The sequence below is a fragment of the Mirounga leonina genome, unplaced genomic scaffold, assembly GCF_011800145.1.
Source record: "Mirounga leonina isolate KUSES-001 unplaced genomic scaffold, KU_Mleo_1.0 Mir_165, whole genome shotgun sequence".
Taxonomy (NCBI): domain Eukaryota; kingdom Metazoa; phylum Chordata; class Mammalia; order Carnivora; family Phocidae; genus Mirounga; species Mirounga leonina.
In genome coordinates, this window is record NW_023270415.1 from 81,723,307 (window position 1) to 81,732,658 (window position 9,352).

A 9,352-nucleotide genomic window follows, 5' to 3' on the forward strand; every position below is an offset into this window, starting at 1 on the left:
TCAGCTCCCTCCCCGCTGCGGTCGGGGCACCGGGTGTCCCGGTTCGCAGCGCACAGGGGATGCTCAGTTCAAGGGGCTGTGCTGAGGGTGTCACGGGGATGATCGGGGATGACCGTTAGCTTTGGAAGGGCTCAGGGCCGCTCCCACAAACACTGTAACTCGGCTCTGTGCACGTTTTCCTGTGTTTGTAGGCCATCCTGTATCTTTTGGTGAAGTGTTCAAATGTTTTCCTCATTTTAAGCTTTCTTGTTCTTCTTGTTATTGATTTATAGCACTTCTAGTTCTGGATAGGAGTTTTTTTCTAAGAAATGTGTATTGAGAATATTTTCTCCCAGTCTGTGTGTGGCTTGCTTTTTCATTGAATTGTCTTTTGATAAGCAGAAAATTTTAATTTTGATAAAGCCCAATGTGAAATTTTTTTTCCTTTTAATCTGAGTGTCTTGAGGTCCCAGGAAAGAAATCTTTGCTTGCCCCAAGGTTATGCAGATTCTCTGTTTTCTTCTGGAAGTTTTATAGTTTCAGCCTTCACATTTACTTCCGTGATCCATCTTAAATTAATTTTGGGTATGGGGTGAGGTAGTGGTGTTAAGGTTAATATCTTCCCCTATTGTCCTGGCACTCTAAAAAAACAAAACAACCCTTTCTTTTGCCCTTGAATTGCACTGATGTGGTTGTCACAAGACATTTAACTCTGTGTGTTTGTGCACTCCGCTGTCGCTTCAAGGCACGTGCCTGTGTACCCCACGTCTCAATTACTGGAGGTTGACATTTGTCCTAGAACCAAGTAGTGTAAGTCTTCCCACTTTGTTTTTCAAGATTGGTTATTTGAGGTCCTTTGCATTTCCATATAAATTTTATAATCAGCCTGTACGTTTCTACAAAAAAGCCTGCCTGTGATTTTGCTGGGAGTGGTGTTGAATTTCTAAATCAGTTAGGGACAATTGAAAGCTTAAGACCCATAACATGGGATGCCACTCAGTTTATTTCTGTCTTCAAGTTTGCTTAGCATTGTTTGTAGTTTGAAGAGTAGAGGATTGCACATCTCTTGTTGGATGTATTGCAGCCTTTGTTTTTCTCCCACAGCTCCAAGCAGTTAACTAAATTGCGATGCTGTGTGTCTGGACATAGTGTCAGATCCCACTGATTGAGGGCTTAGTCCTACAAGTATGCCCTCCTCCAACTTCAGACACCAATCTCAAGTATGGGTTGCCACCTGTGCTTCTGATGGAGTTGACTATAGATCAAAGGTTACCAGGACTCCTTCCTCGGGTTCAATTAATTTGCTCACAGAACTCAGGAAATCATTTCACTTCCTAGATTACCAGTTTCCTATACAAGGATGCTGCTCAGGAACAGCCAGATGGAAGAGATGCACAGGTCTCCCACATGTTCTGGGTACTCCACTCTCCCCAAATCTCCAGGTGTTCACCAACCTGGAAGCTTTCTAAACCTGTTCCTTTCTGGTGTTTGTGGAGGTTCATTATATAGGCATGATTGATAAGATCATTGGCCTTTGGTGATTGATTGGGACCTCGAGGCCCTCTCCCCTCCTGCAGGGCGGTGGGGTGGGGAATGAAAAGTCCCAACCCTCTAGTTGCCCCTGTCCTGTGGCTCAAAGGGCCTTTTCCAGTCACTTCATTAGCAGAAGCCCGGAAAGGACTCCCTTGGACAGAAGATACTCCAGTCATTCAGGAAGTGCCATGGGTTTGAGCTTTGTGCCAGGAACTGGGGATTTCTTTTTTTTTTTTTTTTTTTAATTTTATTATGTTATGTTAGTCACCATACAATACATCATTAGTTTTTGATGTGGTGATCCAGATCTATTGTTTTCATATAACACCCAGTGCTCCATGCAGTACGTGCCCTCCTTAATACCCATCACCGGGCTAACCCTTCTCCCCCTCCCCCCTCCCCTCTAAAACCCTGTTTGTCTCTCAGAGTCCATAGTCTCTCATGGTTCATCTCTCCCTCCAATTCCCCCCCACCTCATTTTTCCCTTCCTTCTCCTAATGTCCTCCATGCTATTCCTTATGAGGAACTGGGGATTTCTTATACCACACTAAGTATTTGACTTTTTGTTGTTGTTACTTTTAAATTTTTTATTTCATTTTCCCAGTATTCATTGCTATTAGAAATGTAATGGATTTTTATATTCTTTGACCTCACTTAATTCACTCATTAGCTCTAGTTTTTATTTGAAGAGATCATAGGATTTTCCTAGAAACACAGGTCATCCTTGGATAACAACAGTTTTACTTCTTTCTCTGTCATCTTGAGGGCTGGATTTTTCTTACTTTCTTGCACTGGCTCGGACCTTCAATAGAAGCTGAGGGGAAGCTATGAGGCTGCAAAGGGCAGCCTTCCTTATTCTGGATCTGAGAGGGACGGTGTTCAGTATTTGTTAAACATGATAGTAGCTGCAGGTTTGTCCGCTTGAGGAGGCTCTCTTGTGTTCCTTGTTTGCTGAGAGTTTTTATCAGAATCGGATGCTGAATTTTAACAAATGCCTTTTCTGCATCTGTTGAGGTAATCGTGTGGTTTGGGTTTTCTTGTTCATTCTGTGTTTTTAAGGCGGGGAGGGGCAGAGGGAGAGAGAGAATCTTAAGCAGGCTCAGTGCGGAGCCCGATGCCAGGCTTGATCTCACAACCCTGAGATGATGACCCGAGCCAAAATCAAGAGTCTGACACTTAACCGACTGAGCCCCCCAGGCACCGCTCCTTCATCCTGTTAATGTGGTGGATTATGTTGCTTTCTTTTCAAGTGACTTAGGAAAAGTTGGGGAAGACATTTGATTACAGGTGATGCCTTGCTCCTGAAAACATAAAGAAAATCTCCAATTGAAGAACATATTCAGGAAAACATTTAACACCCACTGAGTGTCAAAAGGAAAACAGAATGAACGTTTGTCAGAACTTTCAGATGGAGGAGGGTGGGACAAGTGAAGCAGATGTGAGTAGAGAGAGCGCTGAACGCATGAACGTCGCTGGATGAAGGCGTCGTTCCAGGAGGTGGTCGTGTCCTCCTCTGGCGCCCTCCGGCCCTGGAGTCACTAACTCCGGCAAACCAAGGTCAAACCTACGTTGTGTTCTTGGTGTCAACTCCATTTGGTCACGACACAGAGTTCTTTGTATAAGTTGCTGTGTCGGGCTTCCTGATGTTTTGTTAAGAATATGTGTCTGGGGCTCCTGGGGGCGCAGACAGGCCTCCGACTTTTGATTTCGCCTCAGGTCACGATCTCAGGGCCATGGGTTTGAGCCCTGCTCAGGCTCCGTGCTCAGCGGGGAGTCTACTTGACCTTCTCTCCCTCTGACCCTCCCCCCAACCCTGCTCGTGCTCTCTCTCTCTCTCTCTCTCAAATAAATAAATCTTTAAAAAAATAGTATCTGTGCTTATGAGAGAGATTGGCCCGCGATTTTCTTGTCCTTTCGTGTCATTATCAGGTTTTGGCATCCCGGCTTCGCTGGCCTTCAGGAGGCCGGCTGGACGGTATTTGCCCGTCCTCTGCTCTCTTAGAGGCTTCGGAGGCCAGTGCTGCTCTTTCTTAAGGGTTTGGTAGAGTTCACCCGGGAGTCAGCGGGGGCTGCTACTTTCTCCGGGGGAAGTCTGTTTCTTTCTCTTTTCTTATTTTCATAATGTGCTTTGAAGGGAATTTATCCATTGCACCCAGTGGCTGAACTTGGTGGACCTTTCCTCCGCATGGTTCTTTATGATTCCGTTGGTGTGTGTGGGATCTGGAGTGAGGCCTCGTTCTTTCATCCCCGGTACGGGGAACTAGGCACCTTCCGCCAGCTGGTTTGTCCCTTCTTGGGGTGTCTTGGGGACTGGCCTCCCCTGTATCTCGGGGCTCCTGCTTTGCCTGGGAAAGACACAGGAGCCCCCGGCGGCAGGAGGGACGTGGCGACTCTGAGGAGGGCAGTTCTGAACAGAGCTGGGGGCAGAAGCTGGGGCTGAGCAGACCCTGGCTGCACAGTGTAGGGGAGGTTGCAGCTTAGTCCCCCAACCCGGTGAAGAATAGCGAGGCTCTATAGGAAGAGTAATGAGGAAGGAGGGGCTGCACCGTCGTGGTTCTGGGGAAGGCTGCGTCATGTCCTTATCTGTGGGGAAGTGCGTGAGGACATCTCCGCAGGCAGTGCCATGGGTGTGGGATGTCCTGGTCCCGTGTCCTGGGGAGGAACCCAGGCTGCCTCAGTGGCTTTTAGCCCCAAATCATCCAGGCACATGGTTGTAGCAGAGCTGTTGGCTTTCAGCCCTCAGTGGCTGGTCTCAGCCATCATTTAGTGTCCAACTATGGCTTTCTGGAATGTCTGAGTCCTTGCGTATGGGAGGTAAAACTCAGTAGCACCCAGCTTTCCTGTTTTTTTACAGTGATGCCGGCCCCTCCCCACCCTCAAATTCACCTTCCATTCTGGAGCAGACCCTGCAAAAGCACTCGTGTAACGGGTTTTTCCCGACTCCCCCTTGGTCCACTGAGCAGGTGCAGCTCTGGGGTCAGGAGGGGCCTCTGGACTGCAGCCTCGCTCACTTTCATCGTCTCCCCAGATCAGCTGCTTCTCTGCACCTGCCTTTCCCCAGAGGGCCCCCCCCCATACCGTCTCCCCATAGATGTGCCCCCAGGTGAGCCCCCCAGCACCCAGCCCCTCCATGGGGAGGGGCTCCTGATGGTGGCTTAGGAGATCAGCAGCTGCCTGCTCACTGGTTCTCGTTTATGGAGTTGGGGGAATGTGATCCGTTTACATTAAGACCATGGTAGGTGGGGGCGTCCGACTCTTGATTTCAGCTCAGGTCATGATCTCAGGGTCCTGGGATCAAGCCCTGCATCAGTCTCCGTGCTCAGCATGGAATCTGCTTGAGGATTTTTCTCTCTCTCTCTCTGCCCCACCCCCCGTTCGCTCGCTCTCTGTAAAATAAGTAAGTAAATCTTTTTTTTTTTTTAAGATTTTTTTATTTATTTGACAGAGAGAGAGATAGCCAGAGAGGGAACACAAGCAGGGGGAGTGGGAGAGGGAGAAGCAGGCTTCCCGCCGAGCAGGGAGCCCGATGCGGGGCTCGATCCCAGGACTCTGGGATCATGACCTGAGCCGAAGGCAGACACTTAACGACTGAGCCACCCAGGCACCCCTAAGTAAGTAAATCTTAAAAAAAAAAAAAAAAAAGACGTGGTAGGTGTCCTAGCGAACGGCCCTCCTAGGCGCTAGGTTGGCAAGAGTGGCCATAACTCAGTCCCGCAGGGATGTTTTATGTGTTTTTCTCCCACTCTGGGGATTAGAAGTCCCACATCAGGTCCCTGCCTTGTTGGGCTCTGGTGGGAACCCACTTCCGGGCTCATCGACAGCCACCTGGGGGAGAGGAAGTGAGGGAGTGAGCTCTGGGGTGTCTCCTCGTACAAGGACACTAATCCTATGGGATCAGGGTCCCACCTTCCAATACAGCCATCCTGGGGCTCAGGGATCCACATATGAATTTGCGGGGACCCAAACAGTCCATAACAGGTGCCTTCCCTGGCACCTAAGCTGCAGGCCTCTTGAGGGTTTTCCTCCTTGGAGACCAGCCCCCTTCTTTTCTTCCAGCCTGAACATGTGAGTTTTAGCGTCTTCATTTCCCACTGTCCTGCAGCCTCACGAATGGCCACGTCTGATGTCCTGCTCCTGGTGGGGAGCTGTCTGTATTGCGGGACCCAGTGACCTTCGAGGAGGTGTCCACACAGTTCCCAGGGGAGCAGTGGCAGTGTCTGGACCCTGGCCAGCAAGCCCTCTCCTGGGACATGTTGCTGGACAATTTCGGGAGCTCGGCTGCGCTGGGGAAGGGCTGTGCCATTGGCCTCCAGAGCCTGTCGGGTGCCTGACTGGCCCTGGGGCCTCGAGGCTGGCTAAGGGGCTGGAAACACAAGTTCTTGTCTGTGTGCCATAAAGGGGCCATCCTGGCTGACTCTGGCCAAGGGCATTTCTCCATGCTCCTCTGGAAGCAGCCCCATCTTCCTCCTTTGAGTTGCTGGAAACATCTGGGGCCTTTCTCACCAACAGGTCATGTGGGGAGAGCCCACCTTGCTTGACTTGCTGCCCCAATTCTCTTCTCCATTTCTAGCATTTCTGCTTTGGGGTGACTTCTCTTGAGGAACCCCCACGGGCTGGCCTGAGCCCTGGCACCCTCACTCTGTCTGTACCTTTTCTCCCCTTTGAGAAGGATCCTGTGGCCCCAGACCAGACCTCGCCTCTCCTGGAACAGAGAGATGAGCCGTGGATTGAGGAGCGTGAGGGACCCGAGTTTCGGGAACCCCAGAGGAGTTGCTGCCCAGGTGAGCCCTCTGGGGGAGGCTGACACACCGCATCCCCTGATGGTGTTTTCCTCTCCCACTGGAACGGGGTGGGGGGGAGCTGCTTTGTAATCTGGACTGTAGGACCCACGGGGTGCAGAGGCAGGCCACGTTCCTGCACCGAGCGCTTCTCTGGGGAGCACCAAGCACGTGGGGCCGTGTGAGGCGGGACAGGTGGCAGGTGCAGTGCAGAGTCCGGGTGGGGTCTGTGGGGCCCACGCTGTCCTGTGGAGACTCCAGGCGTAGGTACTCGCAGGACGAGGCCAGGAGGCTGACACGCCTGCTGCAGGGTCTCCACGTGTGGCCTCTGCAGGTGCTTTATTCCGTGTGCCCGTTTGCTCTTTGGTAAAATTGAGGTGATGATGGTGCCTCCCTCCGTTAGGTGAGGTGGTGGCCGCACGCCGGTTTGGTTTTGCTTTCAGATCCTTTCACAAGTGCGATGAAACGGACGTGTGAGGCGAGCCGGGGAGATACCGGACGGCGAGGGTCCCCGGGCGGAGAGGGTGTCGGGCACCTGGTCGGAAGGACGCTTACGGCCTGGACGGCGAGTGGCCCAGAACCCCCCGGGGCTGCGTGGCCTCCGGTCTCCGGTGCCAGCCGCCGGGCAGGGCCTTGCTGCTGGGACGCCCCGGCCGACTGCGCTGTCTGGGGGCCCGCCTGCCGCTGCCCTCGAGCTCACCGAGTATCAGGGAACGGCGGGGGACGCCACACTTTATTTTCACTTTTCTGCCATTTATAGTTTGCTCCTTTGTCCCTCCCGAGCCACTTGCTTGGAGTGAGTCCCTCGTTCTGACCTGAGCTGATGGGACAGACTTTCTTCTGGGAGCTTCTCTTCTGTTTGCTGGCCGCTCTGCCTGCCCCCAGCTCTGCGGTATCTGTGCCCCTTCACCGAGGAGACACTGTCTTCGGCCAGCGTCAACTCCCGTGGAAAGCCGAGGAGCTGGCTTTGGGAAGAGCTTTGCTCCGAACCGGTGGCCGTGCAGTTTCCTGGCATGGCGGCCGGACGGCGCAGGGAGCGCGGGCCGTGCTGCGGGCACCGGCCGGCCTCAGAGCCTCGGGGACGTCCCGCTGAGGGGCAGACGTTTATCTGCGACGGTCCACACTCGGCTTCTTGCTCACCAGGCGGTTCCCACAGGAGCCACGTCCCTCACAGGCTTTGGATGGGGCCAGGCCTCTGGTGGCTCTCCAACCTTCCGCGGCACCAGGGAAAGCACACGAGTGAGAAGCCCTTCAGCTGCAAGGTGCGTGGACAGGCTTCGGCCAGCACCGCGCGGTCCACCCTGAACGCAGGCCGGACCCCGGCGGCTGTGGGAAAGCCTTCGGGCAGAGGCAGAACCTCCCCCAGCATGAGCTGGGGTGCAGCGGGGGGTGGCCCTGCAGGGGCGCCCAGTGTGGCCGGGCCGTCCGGTGACCCAAGGGCAGCAGCTTCAGCACACCGCTCCTGACCCGGAGGCCCTCTGAGTGTGGCCGCTGCAGGGAGGCTTCCCGCTGGGGCTTCTCGCGCGGCAGCAGAGGGGAGGGGTCGCAAGGCCCCATGTGTCCCGTCCCTGGCCAGGCACTGCGGTTGCCCCTGACAGCCTGCAGGGAGGAAGCCCGCCAGGTCCCCGAGTGGCAGGAAAACCCGGCAGCCCCCCGGCCCCCTGAGCGGCCTCACCGGAGGAGGCGGGCTGTGGGCCTGGCGCCGCTACCCACCCCTTCCTGCCCCTGTCTCTTCACCGCGCTCCCCATTAGGTCTGCCCCGTGTCCGGCCCGTGGCCCCCAGAAGCAGGGGCCCTCCTGTGGCCGGGACCTTTGTCGTTTGCGAGCACTTCAGAGGATCGGAAAGTCGCCTTCGTTAGCCGGAACTCACGACCAGAGTTGTGCTCCGCAAATCCTCCGCCTGCGGACAAATCATCCCATGCGGTGCAGGCCCGGGGCCAGCGTGTCCCCAGGGCTGTGGGCTCCCTGTTCTGACTCAACCTCTCCAACCACCGATAGGGCATCTTGCCTTTGTTTGCTTACAGTCATGAACACAGGCAATTGGGACCGTGTGTGTCCCAGTGCCATGTGGCCAGACACCAGCGGATGGCCAGACAGGCCTGCGTGGGGTCTGCACCGTCCTTGTGCTTCACCCCCAGCCCTGTGCTGTCAGGAGCACAGCTGAGCCCATGCTCGGCTCAGAGTCTGCTTGAGACCCTCTCCCACTGCCCCCACCCTGCCCACAGGCTCGATCACAAGCTTGAGGGCTCCCACAAGGCTAGACGGCACACTGGATTAAGTATTAACTAAGATTAAGTAAATCTTAAATAAATAAATAAAATTCTAATAAAAAGAAGGAAGATGGGGACGCCTGGGTGTCTTAGTTGTTGAGCGTCTGTCTTCGGCTCAGGTCATGATCCCAGGGTCCTGAGATCAAGCCCCACATCGGGCTCCTGGCTCAGTGGAGAGTCTGTTTCTCCCTCTACTCTTCCCTCCCCTGCTTGTGCTCTCTCTCTCTCTAATAAATGAAATCTTAAAAAAAGAAAAAAAAAGGAAATGCAATTGATTGGCCACCTGGGTGGCTCAGTCGTTAAGCGTCTGCCTTCGGCTCAGGTCATGATCCCGGGGTCCTGGGATCGAGCCCCACATCGGGCTCCCTGCTCGGCGGGAAGCCTGCTTCTCCCTCTCCCACTCCCCCTGCTTGTGTCCCCTCTCTCGCTGTCTCTCTCTCTGTCAAATAAATAAATAAATAAAAATCTTACAAAAAAAGAAAGACAAAATGATATTGGCAGAATGAGTTGTTGAAGCTAGTGTTTGAAATTTTTTCTCTTTTTTCTGATTTTACTGGATATGTGTATTTGAAGTTTGTTAGTATGTCCCGAAGATGGTTGAGAACAGCCGCTAGGTCTTTCAGTTACGAGCTCCGCCGTTCTGCTCAGCCCACCGGAACAACACCGCAGGCTGGGCGGCCTACGAAACAGATGGCTTTCTCACAGCTCTGGGGGCTGGACGTCTGAGACCGGGGTGCCGGCAGGGCCGGGTCCTGACGAGGACCCACATCCTGGACTGCAGACGGCCCCCTT

At 53.8% G+C, this 9,352-nt stretch overlaps 1 long non-coding RNA gene across 3 annotated transcripts in view; it reads left to right on the forward strand.

Annotated features, from left to right (window-relative positions):
• Positions 1–8,630, forward strand: part of LOC118015280 — a 9,938-nt gene extending 1,308 nt beyond the window's left edge. For 2 of the 3 annotated variants that reach the window (XR_004680601.1, XR_004680602.1), the window contains exons 2-3: positions 6,182–6,293; positions 6,734–8,630. This is a non-coding gene — a long non-coding RNA (uncharacterized LOC118015280). Of the gene's footprint in view, positions 1–5,145; positions 6,294–6,733 lie in introns of those variants that run through there. The other variant, XR_004680603.1, reaches the window with a different exon arrangement.
• The last annotated feature ends 722 nt before the right edge of the window (positions 8,631–9,352 follow it).